We start from the raw sequence: 14642 nt of genomic DNA, 5'->3' as shown, positions 1-14642 counted from the left end.
AGAGCAACCATAAGAAAATTATTTAAAATAAGTCACTTCTCCTGCCATTCCTTCCTTTTGCCTTCAAAGAGAAGAACGATCCAGGTATTTACGTTATGCAGCACACACTGTCGGACTAAACACTTTTAAAACAGAAAATAAAACAAAATGTAGAAGTTTACAAACAATTCAGAAAACAGCCACTCTGCAGAGTCAGTTCAATCAGGCAGAAGATCCTGACAGGTCTGCTTTGTGTTGAGGCTGCTTCAAAAACCTGGTCAAAAAAAAACACCACCACAAAACCGTAAGTCACTCCAGGATGAGCTTTTAAGTATATTTTGGGCTCTTTCCCCACCAGCCACTCAAACATCTTGAACAGGAGGGTTTGACACAGGGAGGAAAGCCTGTGGTGCACTCAGATGCTCAGGATGGATTTTCTTGCAATGTTTAGCACGCAGGACAAAAAAAAAAGGCTACAAAGCAAATAGTGGAAAGGGGAAGCTATCATTTGAATATACTCACTTGGTTTAGCAATGAAAAAGATTCCCTGCAAGCATCAGTGGCACGAGGCTCCCATAAGAACAGGCTGCAATGGCTTGGAACTCAGCTAATTCAATGAGGTTTCCTTTCGCGGAAGGACAAGGATCTCCTGCTGTACTCCTGCCTTCATTTCTCATTTTCCATACTGCATTTAAAAGGACTGAATTTTTAAAATAACTTTTAAAAAGCCTTCAAATGCCACGGCTTAAAACACAATTAAAATCGATTTAGGAATTGCTTCGGTATATGATTTCTGTTCCTATTTGAGGTCACATAAACAGATCATTTTCAAGCCTGAATATAAACTCATTGTATTTCATTACATTACCGATTAAAAATGTGCTCGAAACCTTCAGTTATAATCTCAATCACAATCATTTGCAAAACAGCAGAGAGATCTAAGTTACGGCCATTTTATTATTATTTTAAATAAACTTCTATATACAGATGGGGAAGACAGCAAGAGAAAAACCGCTGTTATGTTGTAATTAGTTTCCAGTTGGCCTGGAGGTGCCAGGACAGACTAAATTATCAGATCAGTTTCTTTTTGATAAAAATTAATTTCATTTTTCTACAAGGATGGATTCCGTTAGGGCACTTCCCAAAGAATCAAGCTCTTCCTAAGCACTAACCCTGACAATAACCAAGGATTAATGACTCCTGTGCAGCTCAGCAACCTTTTTTTTTTTTTTTTTTTAATTTGTTAGAGCCAATAAAACCTTCGGAACAAAATCTGCTGAAATTCACAACTCTAAGGCACAGACCCAAACGGACCCCATGGATTCCTAGATGCTGATCTACCTAACTCGCAGAGTCTCAGTGAACATATCCCAATTACAGCTTCTCCTTTCTAACACGTTGCTTCACAGCCTCTTTATCCTACAAGCTTTTGGAGGCACAGACTTCACCTTTGCAGGTATCAGCCCAATGCTCTGCACTAAGACCTAAGCATGTCTGCCCGGGCACTGCAAGCAGCAGCTGCTGAGGGCAGGCTACTTTCTTAGCCTGAGGGTGCACAGCGCTGCAAACACTGCTAATATATCATCAGGGAGCATAAAATCCCATGCAAATCTCAGGAACAGGGAGATGTCTGGCATATTGGCAAGGCTCAAGGATGCAAGCAGTAGTTAATGTTCAAAATGCAAAGTGTTTTCAGTATCCATGATTAAATTGGGCTCTTACATTTTGTTATTAATATCTCCCTTCTATCGCAAGGTTTGGGGACGCACTCATTCTGGAGTGAGATATTTGAGTACCTATAACACAAATATTCCTATTATAAGAAAAAACAACTCCATTATAACACGGGGAGCATGGCAAATCTTGCTAAAGGTTGAAATCCTAGAATTGCCCTAAAAGACAGGCATACTGTCTCCTCCTCAATGACAACTAATGGAAGAAAAAAAAATAATCTGTGATCATTTAGGACAAGAGAATTGCAGGAATTCCCCCAGAGATGCACTGGGGAGGGCAAACCCACCTGTGCGAGCCCAGCAGGGCAGAATGTCTTTGCTGCGAGCTGCCTGCACGAAAGCAAACCTTGGCTGCTTGTCGCCCACGTCCAACCCTGACAGCACCACCTGCAATACCATCGTTACAAAGGCAAGCATGGCAAGGAAGTTCATGAGTTTAATTTAAGGTATTTGTAGGAATTATTTCCCAGCTAGTGACTTTTAGAATAATCTACATGCTATTTCCACTGGGTGCTACACAAGATGGTTTTGGTGCAGGAAGGGGGCAGAATTTAGGAACTGATAGAGGGAAGAAACAGGAAATTTGGTTTTCCCCTCTGGTTTTTAAGGCTACTTCCACATTTACTGTGGAAGCAAAAAAAAAAACACATTTCTACGTAGTCCCTGTATGAGATCTCAGCCTCTGAACATCAGGACTATCTCACATGATATCCGGAACACAAAGGCTTGCCCGGCCTCTGTTCAAAACCCAGCAGGTCTCACGATGCTTCCTCAGCCAAATCTGCAGACCACTGAGATGCTGGATCTCTGCCACCGAAGGAACTGCTCATATGACACATGATTAAAAACACTGAAGGATCAACAAATGTCCCATCTCCATCGCTTCGTGAGGCTGAAACCTTTCCCTTCCTTCAAAGTTTTTTTTTTTTCTTGTCTAGGAGCCAAGGCAGCCACAGCTCAGAGACAAGAAGCAAACATCACTGAGGCACAAGCATTCAGCTCGAGCTGGAATTTCTTTGGCTCCCATTCCAGACTGAGGTATCAACTCCTTTTTTATTTAAAAAAAAAAAAAAAAAAAAAAAAAAAGAGGAATTCAATGGCTACATTTCACGATTATGACTCACTTTTTAGTTTCTGGATGGATGCAATTAATTATAACTTACCGAGAGGTTCAGACTTCCATCTTTATAATGACCTCGTACAAATTAACTTCCAATTAACTGAATCGCTACAGCCTTGAGAATGAACCTCTGGCTTTCCCCGTAATTACAGGTACGATTAGACGGGGACAGCTGGTATTTACACAGTTCTGTCAGCTCGGTCGCCACATCTCTGCAAGGTAGGTGTTTCCTGAAGTCTACGGAATAAGCTTGTTCCTCAACAGTCCACAAACAACTTCTGGTTTTATTCATGGGCAGAGCTCCACAAACTGCCCTTGGAGGTGTTCATGAGCCACCTGGACGTGCTCCAGGTCAGGGAGAGCTTGCGTGAGCAGGGTGGTTGGACCAGCTGACCTCCAGAGGTGCCTGCCAACCACAACCAGCTGGGACCAGTAACCCCCGTCCTTTGGGACAGAATCAGCGCCAGGACCTTACCTGGGAGAGAACGACCCCAGAAACCTCAATGGGGACTGAGTACAGAGAAGGAAAACACAGGTGAGAAAATGTTTGATTACAAACCACGTAACATCCTTAGCTCAAGGACCACCTTTTCAGGAGAAGCTTTTCCAGGATATAAATCCCGTATTATCGAGCTGTTTCCCCTTGTGTTGCCTTCAGAGGCCTGCATCCTACGTAGGCACGAGGCTCCTCATCGCCAGCAGAGCCCGGGGCAGGGAGGAGGCTGCTCTGCCAGCTCCCAGAGCCGTGGCGAAGCGCTGAGGCAGTGATTCAGCAGGCAGAAACGTGCTCACCCCGTGCCGCTCATAGCCCTGCATTACAACATGAACCCGTCACGGCTCTGCCACCCTGGTGTAATTCTTGTAACGTCTTGCCGTTGCTGCAATTGGATTAAATTCTTAGAAGCAGCAAAAAAAAAAAAAAGGTATTTTAACGGTGGCAGGAAGAGATAACAACTCTGTGCAAACTCTGCAGGCAGCAGTTGCACGCTGGAGGAAAGCAAGGATGTAAGGTTTTAGCATGAAGTTACTGCATGACTTACTTGTGGGCAGTGCAGGTACTAAGTTAGTAGGTTGCAGAGACGCTTGTAAGTCTCATCTAAGTGGTTTCAGTGGATTAGCAAAGCAACCAGCTAATTGCTTCCTCCCAGAACCATCCCTATTTCTTTCTTCTGCCATGAAGTTTGCATACTCTTTTTTTTTATCCTCCACACCTCTCAAGTGCTTTATTTTTCTGCTCAGCACACTGTAAATCTTCCTTCCTGTGGTACCGCGGCTGCAAGCTCTGCGAAGTCATCACCTCCAGCTGCATTTTCACAAAGAAACCAGAGCTTTATGGGCCACGAGACAAAGCCTTGCTGGAGACGTGCCAGTCAACGAGCTCAGAAGAGCAGAGCGCCTTCACGCCAGGAAAAGACCGGTCAGGAGAATAAAACCATTGATATTTCCCTTTTTAATCAGTGTTATTCACATTAGTTAGTGTTTTTTTTTTTTTTTTTTTTTTTAACAAGTACCTTTGTTTCCAAGTATAAATGAAATTCAGATCATAAACATGTATAAATAACACTTAAAAATGCCGAGCTGAAAGGGCTCATCACTGAAGGGCTATTGAGCTAAGAGCCGGGTGGGTATCCTATTTCTTCATTTCGTTAATCTGATCAGCGCTGCAGAGCTACTTCTGCTGAAGAACAGAACAAAATGCTGGCAAAAGTCTGTGAACCCTGAGGAGAAAGAAAGAAAACTGGATTGTGCTTTGCATGAGGCTGGACGTAAGAGGCCTAGCCTAAGAACCTCAGACAATACACACTGACTCGCAGGGTTTCTTTTCAGCACTACCACAATACAGAGACCCCAAATTCTGGTCCAGCTGAGCTATGTGACCTAATTATTTCCATACCAGCACAAGAAGCTTCCTCCATTTAAACAAAAAAAGACAATACGCACCACAAAAATACCCAAGCAAGACAAAAAATTAAAACCCCAAACCAAAAACCACCCTCCTGAAGCAATAAAAAGCCACCTTCCCCAAACAGTAAAACCTTTCTCACATTAGGAAGAACCGAGAAAACGGAAAAAAATGCTAGATTTTAGGGGCTGCAAATGGAAAAAGAAGGAATCTGTGGCGACTATCCTACAGACAGATAAGTGCAGAGCAGAGCTGAGACCAAACCCAAATCCCCAGTGCAGCCCCTGCCCTCACGTGAAGCCCATCCTTCCTCTCCCCAGGCACATTAAAAGCTCAGCCCTCTTCCTCTACGTTCATTTAGCTAAAAACCATCACTACTTAACCTGATTGCTTCTGTCCCAAAGGAAAGGTCACCGGGCAATTGTGCTTTGCTTTTTTTTGTAGGATGGTATGTGCTTATCCGAGCTGTCTTAAAGTTAAATGCACTATTTGAAATGAGGTTTTTTTATGTCACTTATTGCCACAGCACTGAATGCTGAACCTTAACAGTCCATGGGAAGCCAAACTTGACATTATCCAACTTTATTCTACCCTAGACCAAAAGAACAGATAAAAACTTCAAAAATTAAATAAGAAAAGACAACAAATACTTAAAGAGTGGCCACAAGCTGCCCTACCTCTGCTGCTCCCTTCCAGGGCAGACATTCCACCCCACAGGGATGGGTGCTGCCCGTGCATGAGCAGCAGATGCTGCATTCCTGCAGCCCTAGCTCATGGAAAACAAAAACAAAAATACCGACAAGATGTTGATTCACTGAACCACAGACAGAGGCTGCTTTCTCACCTCCTCCCATCTCTTTGCTGTCTGAAATGAAAAGTGATAAATATCAAGTAGAAAAGCAAATCTTGAGGTGCTGCAGCAACTGCAGGTTTCCCTTCTCTTACTGGAAAAGCTTGAAAACGAAGAAATGATTTCCTCTGAATCCAGCAGCGTTATTTCCAACTGTACAGAGCCATAAGATGGTGACAGAACCAGGCTAATGTCTTTAAATGTAATTCAGCATCAGCTGCATGCATCATCTTTTGAACTTCCACCTCTAAAATTACCACCACAAAATAATAATTTATAGTACTGTATAATAATAGCATATTATTATAATAATACAGTTACCTCAAATTGATACACACAACTCCAAATACTTGTTCAAAGTTCCTCAGGACAATGATGATAAGAGACTAAAAGGTACAAGGTTTCTCATTTTCTTCGCTTCCCATATCAAGACCATAAATCATTTAGAAAGCAAACCCTGACAGTTTTCGTATTCCATTTTCCAAAACCTAAGGAGTTGAGAGGAGTCAATGTGGTACTGTCTGCCTACGTATCGTAGTTGACCATAAAAGTCAACACCACTAATACTGTGACATTTATTATTTATTATATTCATGATGTATTATTTAACCAGCTTCTCAGAAGAGCACCAAAGCTCAGGTTAGCATGGGATGCCACATTCTCAACCTCAACCATACTAGCTTATCCCAAATTAACTTGAGGGATACTTGAGTCTAAACTGACTGCAGCAGACAGTTATGAATTGTTCAGCATGAACAAAGTTATTCTGGCTACTGCTAATCAATCACACTGGATGTGAAAAATGTCCAAAAAAAAAGATGCAAGGAAAAATATCTCATGATCTTATTAATCTGACAAAGATGTTTTGGAGGTTAGTCTCTAAAATCCTCAAAAAAAATTGGTATGCAAAAAAAATAGTTGAAGTGGTTTAATACACTTTTAAATATCTTTATTTAGGTTCTGCTCTTAAAACTGGTATCTTGACCAGCATGAAACCATGCAGAACCCATTTTATAGTCTAACCTCATGGGCATTATTATTTAAGATTTGAGAATTAAGAAGGAATAATTCCACAAAGTGCTCATAGCTGCAGCATCTACTCACAGCACTGCGGGCACACCTGGGGCTTGCTCCCCTACCTGTTCCTTTTTCCTGCAGTGTATTTTCCTGCCCCATTGTTCTTGATGTAATTTGTTAACAGCAAACACTCTTGAAAGCTTTTAAGTCTTCTGTTAACCTATTAGATCAATACACACACAAAAAAAGTTTTGAACTCAAAGCTCAGTTTTCATCACCAACCCAGCATTTTGTTCTGTTCACGCTGTCAGAAAAGCTCAGGACTATTTGTTAGTGTTGCTTCTTTATTTTCACACATTCAGACAGTTTTCACTCGATTTCTACTATTTTGAAGAACTACTACAGTCAAATCAAATGTTATGCCCTTTCAAATTATTTTCATACGAGAGAAACTCGCAGCAAAGTCAAAAAAAACTATTGGGCTAAACTGGAAAACACTGTGGCAGATCCTAATTCCATCAAAACTGAAGTTTGGGCCAAATTGCAACCAACTGTTCCCAAAGACAATGGATTTGTCAGTTCTAACCTGGGCATTTAACAAGTCAAAAAGACAATTCACTCATCATAGCCTCCTTGAAGCTTCAGTGGCCTGATATTTGAAGCTTCAGGTACAGCCTGGCTATAAAAACAAAACCACAGACAAGGTCTCTCAAAATTGTTATGAATATTGAAAGAAAAGCTCCATTCCACTGAAATATTTATCACGTTCATTCTTGTAGGTTTGATATGCCACACAAGGGGCTCTCCTCTTTTTTCTTCACTCTGGGAACTGACCCTGACTGCTGGTTTGCTACGGGAAGGGACTGCAAAGTGCTTTCTATTTGCAGCAGAAGTCTACTCCTCAGATAACTCACAATTAGAAGCCTTTGCCAAGTCCAGCGAAGTCTGGTGAAGGACAGGCTGCTTAGCAACTATCAGCATCCACCTCTAAACACTGTCTGCAGGCAGCTCAGCCCTGTTACGGGCACTCTGCAGCTTGCTGCTATAAAATCCGTCAGTTTAGTGAAGAACCGAGGGTGCAGGCACTTCCCAGCTGTATTAGGTTTTAAGAAAAAGGACCAGAAGTTAGGAATCCGACACAAATAGGTGGTTACACTTCATGTCACATGGCATGTGAGCCAAATTAATTCTTCATCTGTTATGAAAAGCCTTTCCCTTAAGTGCAGGGGGTTGGGACCAATTCTGCCAGATCAGCAGCAACTGAAAAAAGCTCTCACATTCAGCTAAGAAATAAAAGGCATCCAAGGATGATTGCAATCAGTGGTGTGGTTGCCTTTCATGAGGATACAGCTCGTGTTAAAAGTAGCTTTCACTTACAATATGGGCACAGAGCTCATAAACAACAGATAATCCCAATTTACTATGGCCATAAAAAAGACAGAAATAAATAGGTGTGACCTGACTGGAGGGTGGGGGACTGTCTTTAAAAATCTGTCAGACTCGCTGTTTTATTTCCTTAAGGAATATAAAATGGGATAAAGTTCTTTTCTAAGCGCACAGACACACGCGAGCTGGAGGTATGGTTCAAAGTTTTGTTAACATTTTAGTTCACACCAAAGATCTGTGGATGGTTTCTGCTTCCCATTCTCACTTCTACTCAAGTCAAAGCATGTGCATTGTGCCAAGAACACTTCCTTGCATGGCCTGAAGTGCAGCAACCTCCTTCTCTCCTGGCAGAGCTCCTTACCTCTCAATTCTGCCCAAGATAAGTATTTCAGATGGCAAGCACTCACCTTGTGCAGTGTAATACCACCTCACTTGAACAAGCAAGGGCTCTAGAGGAGCACAGTGACAGCACCTTCCATGCTGGCTGCTTACCCCTGCTCTCCTCCAGGCATCATCCCAATCCTCCGTCCATCCCAGATCCTCTCTGATTTAAGATCCTTCCAGGACAAGATGCCCTTCAGACTTCCAAGAAAGATGATGATTTCTAGGTACTGCAGCAACTCATCATCAGACATTTTTATCCAGATAATTTATTTTACATCAGAAGGCATTTTGCAGTGAAATGTAGCTGGCTGGCAGCTGAATGTAGTCCAGCTTTAATTTGCATATAAAGGAATGTGCTCTGTAATCTAGTTTTATACGACTTCCTACACAATAAACTCTGTTAAAAGACTGAAGAAGTAACGGTTTTAGCAGGAATCTGTTCAACCATTTAAATAACTTTGTCCATTTTTGAAGGTAAGACTTCAGTGTACTCTTCTTTCCTGTTCTAACTTATTCAGGCTGTTCAGTAAACTGATCAATAAATCAGATAATCAATTAAAAACATCAATAAATAAGTGTAGCAATATTAACGTCAGGGGGCTCATTGTAAATAATGATTTTGCAGACCAGTGTCATGCTTGAAGTGAAAGTTGCAGGCACAGATGCAAGCGAGCAGCACGAGCAGAGTCAGCAGTACGGGAAAATCTCCCAGCGCTGTTTTTGCAAACTTGAATTTCCTCCAAGCTGCTCTGCGCCCACAAAGCACCAGTCTGGATGCAGACAGAGGCAGGCTTCCCTTTCTTCTGCTTGTCAGCTGGCAGCCTTGGGAATATGCACACACTGTCTCCCTCCCCCACAACTTCCTGGAACGTTTCTGCATTACGAAACCTCGCATGGATCTGCTCTCTGCAAGACAAAGCTGAGTTAACATCCAACCCCAAAATTGCATTCTCAGTTTGAGCTTTAGATAGCAGTAGGAACCCTTAATAGGAACAGGGTGAGCGAGTCCCCCTTAGCACCAGGAGGTAACGGGGCCAATTCTGAGCCTAATGCTGCCTCTGCACACTCCCATCCCAATCTGATTTGTCCCCATCCCGAGCAGTTTAGCACAGCAGGCATTAATATGATGCCAGGAGCGATGCAGAGAGGCAGAGCAGCGTGCGGCGCAGCCAGCCTTCCCCCGTCTTCAAACACAGTAATATTTCTTCATTTGAATTGCTTTGCAGTCAAACAGCAGCCACAGCACATCACACGAATGCTCAATATTCAATTTCTGGTTGTGTCCAACAGCTGATACTTCTAAGCAGTGTGTGCCAACAGCTGGGGACACACACACAAAGCACTGCCTAGGACGAGGCAGCTCTTCAAGGGGGTCTTACCTAACAGCAGGCAGGGTTATGGTGCACTTTCAAGAAAATGTGTGTACTTTTCCTTAAATATTTACCAGTAATTGCCTCTTTTATGGGGGTGGGGGGCAAGGAGTTCTGCAGATTGACTCCGTATATAGCACTGCATGCAGACGTTTACTCCGTTTACTGATTATTCACATTCTTTCCTAAGGCAGAGCAACTGAAGCGTGCATCCCTGTGCACTCCCACTAACATATATTATTTTTAAAAGTCGGTATTTCCATTACCCCTGTGGTCAGCTTTTCCAGTCCATATTTATACACACGTACAAGAATGCAGATAGAATCACAGCAGCCTTTCCTCCCTGGGCACCTTGAATGCCTGCATGCTGTTCCAGAAGATATGGGGGGAAATCATTAATTGCACGAAAGCAGCAAAATAACTACAACCTAGAGAAAAACGATCACAAAACTTTTTGCTAACCCCTCTTTTAATTGAAGCTTTTGATTTTTTTTGACTACTATGCCACAAATGGGAGGTTGTGGGGTCTCCTCCGGAGATATTCAAGACCTGTCTGGATGTCTACCTGCTCTAGGGAACCTGCTTTGGCAGAGGGGTTGGACCCGATGGTCTCTTGAGGTCCCTTCCAACCCCTACAGTTCTGTGATTCTGTGATACATCAAACATTTTAGTGAATTGTACGACTGATGATACACTTCTTCACCAAATTTTGTTATAATTGGTCAATTCAACTTTTTCCACTGGTTAACGTACAGTCTTCCAAACCAGTGCACTACCCATTTCTAGATTTTTGGAAACGCAATCTATTTACATGCAAGTTTTGCCATTTCATGGTTCAGGCACTTCCCATGTGATCAGCTACTCTAAGATTAGTATTTTCCACAGTCATCAAGCGAGCACAAGACCTGCAATACTCCGCACAGCGAGAGCTGAGAAGTCCTAACTTATTCTCAGCTTTCAGCAAGCTTTAAAGAAACTTCGAGCCACACAAGGCAGCAGAGCCAGCTGAAAGATGGCTTCACCTGTGCTCTGTGTGGACCAAAAGCTGTGTACCTGCTCAGGCAGAGCCACGCAGGAGCTTGTCCTGCCTCTCAGCACGCACGCCCTGGCAAGGTGATCCCGAGGCTCCAGGCTGACGGCGAGCAGGGGCAGCTTGCGTGGGCTTGCACAGACGCCGTCTTCTGCCTCTTAGTAGTTGAGCAAAGAATAGGTGAGAGCAGAACCTGATAAGATCCTATTCAGCTCCAAATAGACTTCCTGAGCTTGGCAAAAGCTCTGCGTGCTGTACTCGTTATTTAACAGAGCATCCAGGCGTTTTATGAACTTTCCAGTCAGATTAGAATACAAAGGTTGGCTCACCATACATATTTCAACTCCCAGGACCACAGCAGTAGTCTTTGCTAACTAGTAAGCCCTCGCACACCTATTTTTATTTGATTTTTTTTAAATGTAGGGGTTCTACATGGTTATAAGCACTCATCCCTTCACGCTTAACCCTTCAAAATGAGCAAACTTATGGCACCAGGTCTTTGAGACACCCCAATTACTGTTCTCCAGTACCATTTTTTCCAACATCAAGATCATTGTCTTGGTCCTAATTTTCACTTCTTCAGAAGTCTTAAGAGCTTCCTCAGCTTTGTAAGAGGAAAAAAAGCCTTTCATCCAAAGATGACCTATGGAAAGATTTAACACACTGGACTATCTCATCCTAAACGATGCCAGAACTCCATCATTCATCTGAAATCTGTAATTCATTACTTATTTGCTGCTTAAGTAGGTTTTTTTTTTTTTACTTGTTCTTCTTCCTAAGTTCTGTGGACATTGGTTTTATGCTCTTAACAATCTTCAACCTCATAGAAGAACTTCCAAACTTTCCCTTTGCTGAATTATTACTGAATTATAATTGAAGTATTGTTGAATATTAGTAGCCACAACAAGGTAAGCATGAAAGGTGATCTTGTTTTAATTGCAAGGAAAGTAATCCAAAATCATTTTCCCCCACGAGTCTTCTTCAGGACTGTCATTTATCTCAAAAAAAAAAAAAAGGTGGGGGTAGAATTGGAATAGTAAAGAATCTTCTAAACGTGTAAAAGTACTCATCTGTAGGTAAAACATACCTGGGCTTTATCCAGTTCCTCAAAGCAGAAATCATCAAGCTCAGATTCTGAAAGGCTACAAAGATCCTCAAGTCTGACTAAGACACCAGCACGCCCCTTCTCAGTTCTCTGGACTCCTTAGAAAACAATCACATTGATTTTCTGTAGCTCAACTTCACGAGCAAAAAGGTTTAAATCCTGGAACACATAACTTGAAAGTAAAACCACATCTGTGTTTTGATTGATAAAGATATTCCTTGATTTAAATATCTATTACAATGTCCTAATTGAAGATATTACTATAGTTGAAAAAGGGAAACCCAGCCTGGTTTACCATACTTGTCCACTTCAATTAGCTGCACTTGTTCCCTGGGAAAGTTTTTTTCCCATGTGCCAGCCTTTGGAATCGCTCTGTTCTGTAGAAGTAAAGCAGCTACAGTAAGAAGCAAAGCATCTATAAACCAGAAATAAAGACTAAAGTGCACAGAAGCTCCATTTTCTTTCATTTTTAAGTGTATTCTCTCAATAAAAAGGCTCAACATTGGTTTGTTGGGCAGATTTATTAAAGCTTTGTTGTACAAATACCCCAGCTCCTTCACAAGCCTGCTCCGGACCGACACACAGCTGATTTGGAAGCATTCATCAACTACACACCAGCTACAGTTCTGCCTGCAGTATATGATAAAACTCTTTCTTTTGACCCATCAAAATAGGTCTTTTAAATAGGTTTGTTTTGGGAAAGGTAAAATCACAACAAGAGCAAATTGACAGTAAAAAATAAATAAATAAATTGAAGAACCTAAAGTAATTGGAGTCTATTTCGTTGTTTTTCAAAAATAATTCTTACAAATATTTCAGTTGTTGCTATCGGACTAATCTCCTTGTTTCAATCAGGATGAGTTCAGAGCCTCTTTCAAGCCCCAGCCACCACGTAACCATGTTCGGAGCAACCTTTGCAGCCACAGTAAATCCAGTGCTGATAACTTTAGCCCTGACATTTGCAGCAGAGAACAACATAAAGCACACAGGTCACGCTGTGGGTGCTGCTCGTTTATACCCAACCCTTGGAGGTTCCTACATCCTCAAAAGGGGAGATTTTGATTGAAAAGAAGGTCATTATCTGGGGAAACTTGCGACGAAACTCCAGGAACTGTGGCAGATTTTATAAAAGCAACTGAAAGAAATGTTTTCCATTTCCATGCAGCGCAATTTTCATTTTAATATGAGAAACCACAACTCAGCCAACCCAAGCCCAATATCCCAAGGTCAGTAACAAAGCCCAGAGGTCATCCAATTTTAAGACTGATCTTCTGCACAAAATCACTGAAACCAGTGGAACACCCTTTCTGAAGACCTGAAGATGTTTCAACAGCAAGTAAATCAACACAGTTTGCTGCCTCCACAAGTCAGGTCTCATACACCTCAGGCTGGGTATCCATCAAAACATGAAATGCATAGGAAGAGGATTTTCTGACTTCTTTGTCCTCCCAGGGTCCTACAGGAAAGCAGATGGAGGTGGCTGTATCACTCAGGATCTCCGAAACCGACCTCTTGTCTTTAACCAAGAGACGATGGAGAACATTGGGTCAGGTATTTGCCGTTTTAACAACTCTGCCAGTAATACACCCATATTACAAATACACCTACCTGTGACTCGGGCTAATTCACTTACTAAACTGGCTATTTACACCTACCCATCTCCCAGGCTTGGTTTCTACCAGAGAATGGAAGTGGGAAAACATACACATTTCCCAAAGTCACAGGTTGTTTTTCCAAATGTTGGCTGAGTCACACACAAACAGGGATGGAACAGCAGATTTCTGCTCCTCAAAAATTCTTTTCCTGGTTCCTCAATTGACCTTACCATCTTAATGAGAAATGTAGACGTGGTTTTCAAGTGTACCCTGCTTTGCAAGCATCTAAATAGTTTCTTTACAGTATTATTTTTCTTTTCTCTGTAGAAGTAAAAGCATATGAAGTTTGTCAGAATTCCCTGAGCTCACTTTGAGCACTACACAAGCCTAAAATCAAACTGATTGCATAGCACAACACAAAGCTGTTAAGTGTGGATCTGGAAACGGACTCAGAATTTGAAAACAAATGAACCCCAAACTTAGAAAACCATAAATAAAACTAACTTCTTCTTTGAGCTGATATGAAATTCCTCTGATGGAGCTCAAGAAGCCAAAGCAATTTAGTGGCAGCCCTTCTCAAGGGGATTACATTCTGGAGAGGATCCTGTTCCAAATCCTCACTGCTCCAACTGTGCTTCTGCGGCTATGTTGTCACCCTGTTTGCAGGCAAATCTTCGGGGCAGCTAATGGGCCTCCGCTTCTCTCCCTCGTATTAATCACCCCGTCTAAATTCACTCTGCTTGCTGCTTAGATTAGCAATGGGCATTTGTGAAGATGCAAATGAGCCATTCTTCAGTCCAGGGCTCTGGGTTCTCACACAAGCCTCACCACCTTGCCTGGGAAGTCAAGGCGATTGCCAAACGATCCCTCCCTTGCTGGGGGGCACGATTTGCATTACGTTACTCTCTCACGACTGCAGCATGAAGGTTTTCAAACACACATTAGTGAGGATAAACCGCGCAGCGTTCGCTTGGTTGCCACATTTCAGAGACACTCGGAATAACGTCCTTAATACTGCTGACTAACCTGGCTTTTGACGGTCTCCTTTTCCTGCCATTCTGAGTGGTTTGAGAGGCTCAAGTCAGCACAGGTATTTGGCAGCTGAACAATACACGTTTCTGGAGGAGGCAGATATGAATACAAACAAAACCACCCCGCCCCACACAGACA

At 42.4% G+C, this 14642-nt stretch overlaps 1 protein-coding gene across 4 annotated transcripts in view; it reads right to left on the bottom strand.

Annotated features, from left to right (window-relative positions):
- Positions 1-14642, bottom strand: part of KIF13B (kinesin family member 13B) — a 121176-nt gene that overhangs the window by 96244 nt on the left and 10290 nt on the right. The gene's annotated exons all lie outside the window — the stretch shown is intronic.

This window comes from Anas acuta, chromosome 3 (assembly GCF_963932015.1).
Source record: "Anas acuta chromosome 3, bAnaAcu1.1, whole genome shotgun sequence".
Classification (NCBI taxonomy): Eukaryota; Metazoa; Chordata; class Aves; order Anseriformes; family Anatidae; genus Anas; species Anas acuta.
Note: the sequence above shows the minus strand (reverse complement) of the source record. Positions and strands in the feature narration are given on the sequence as shown.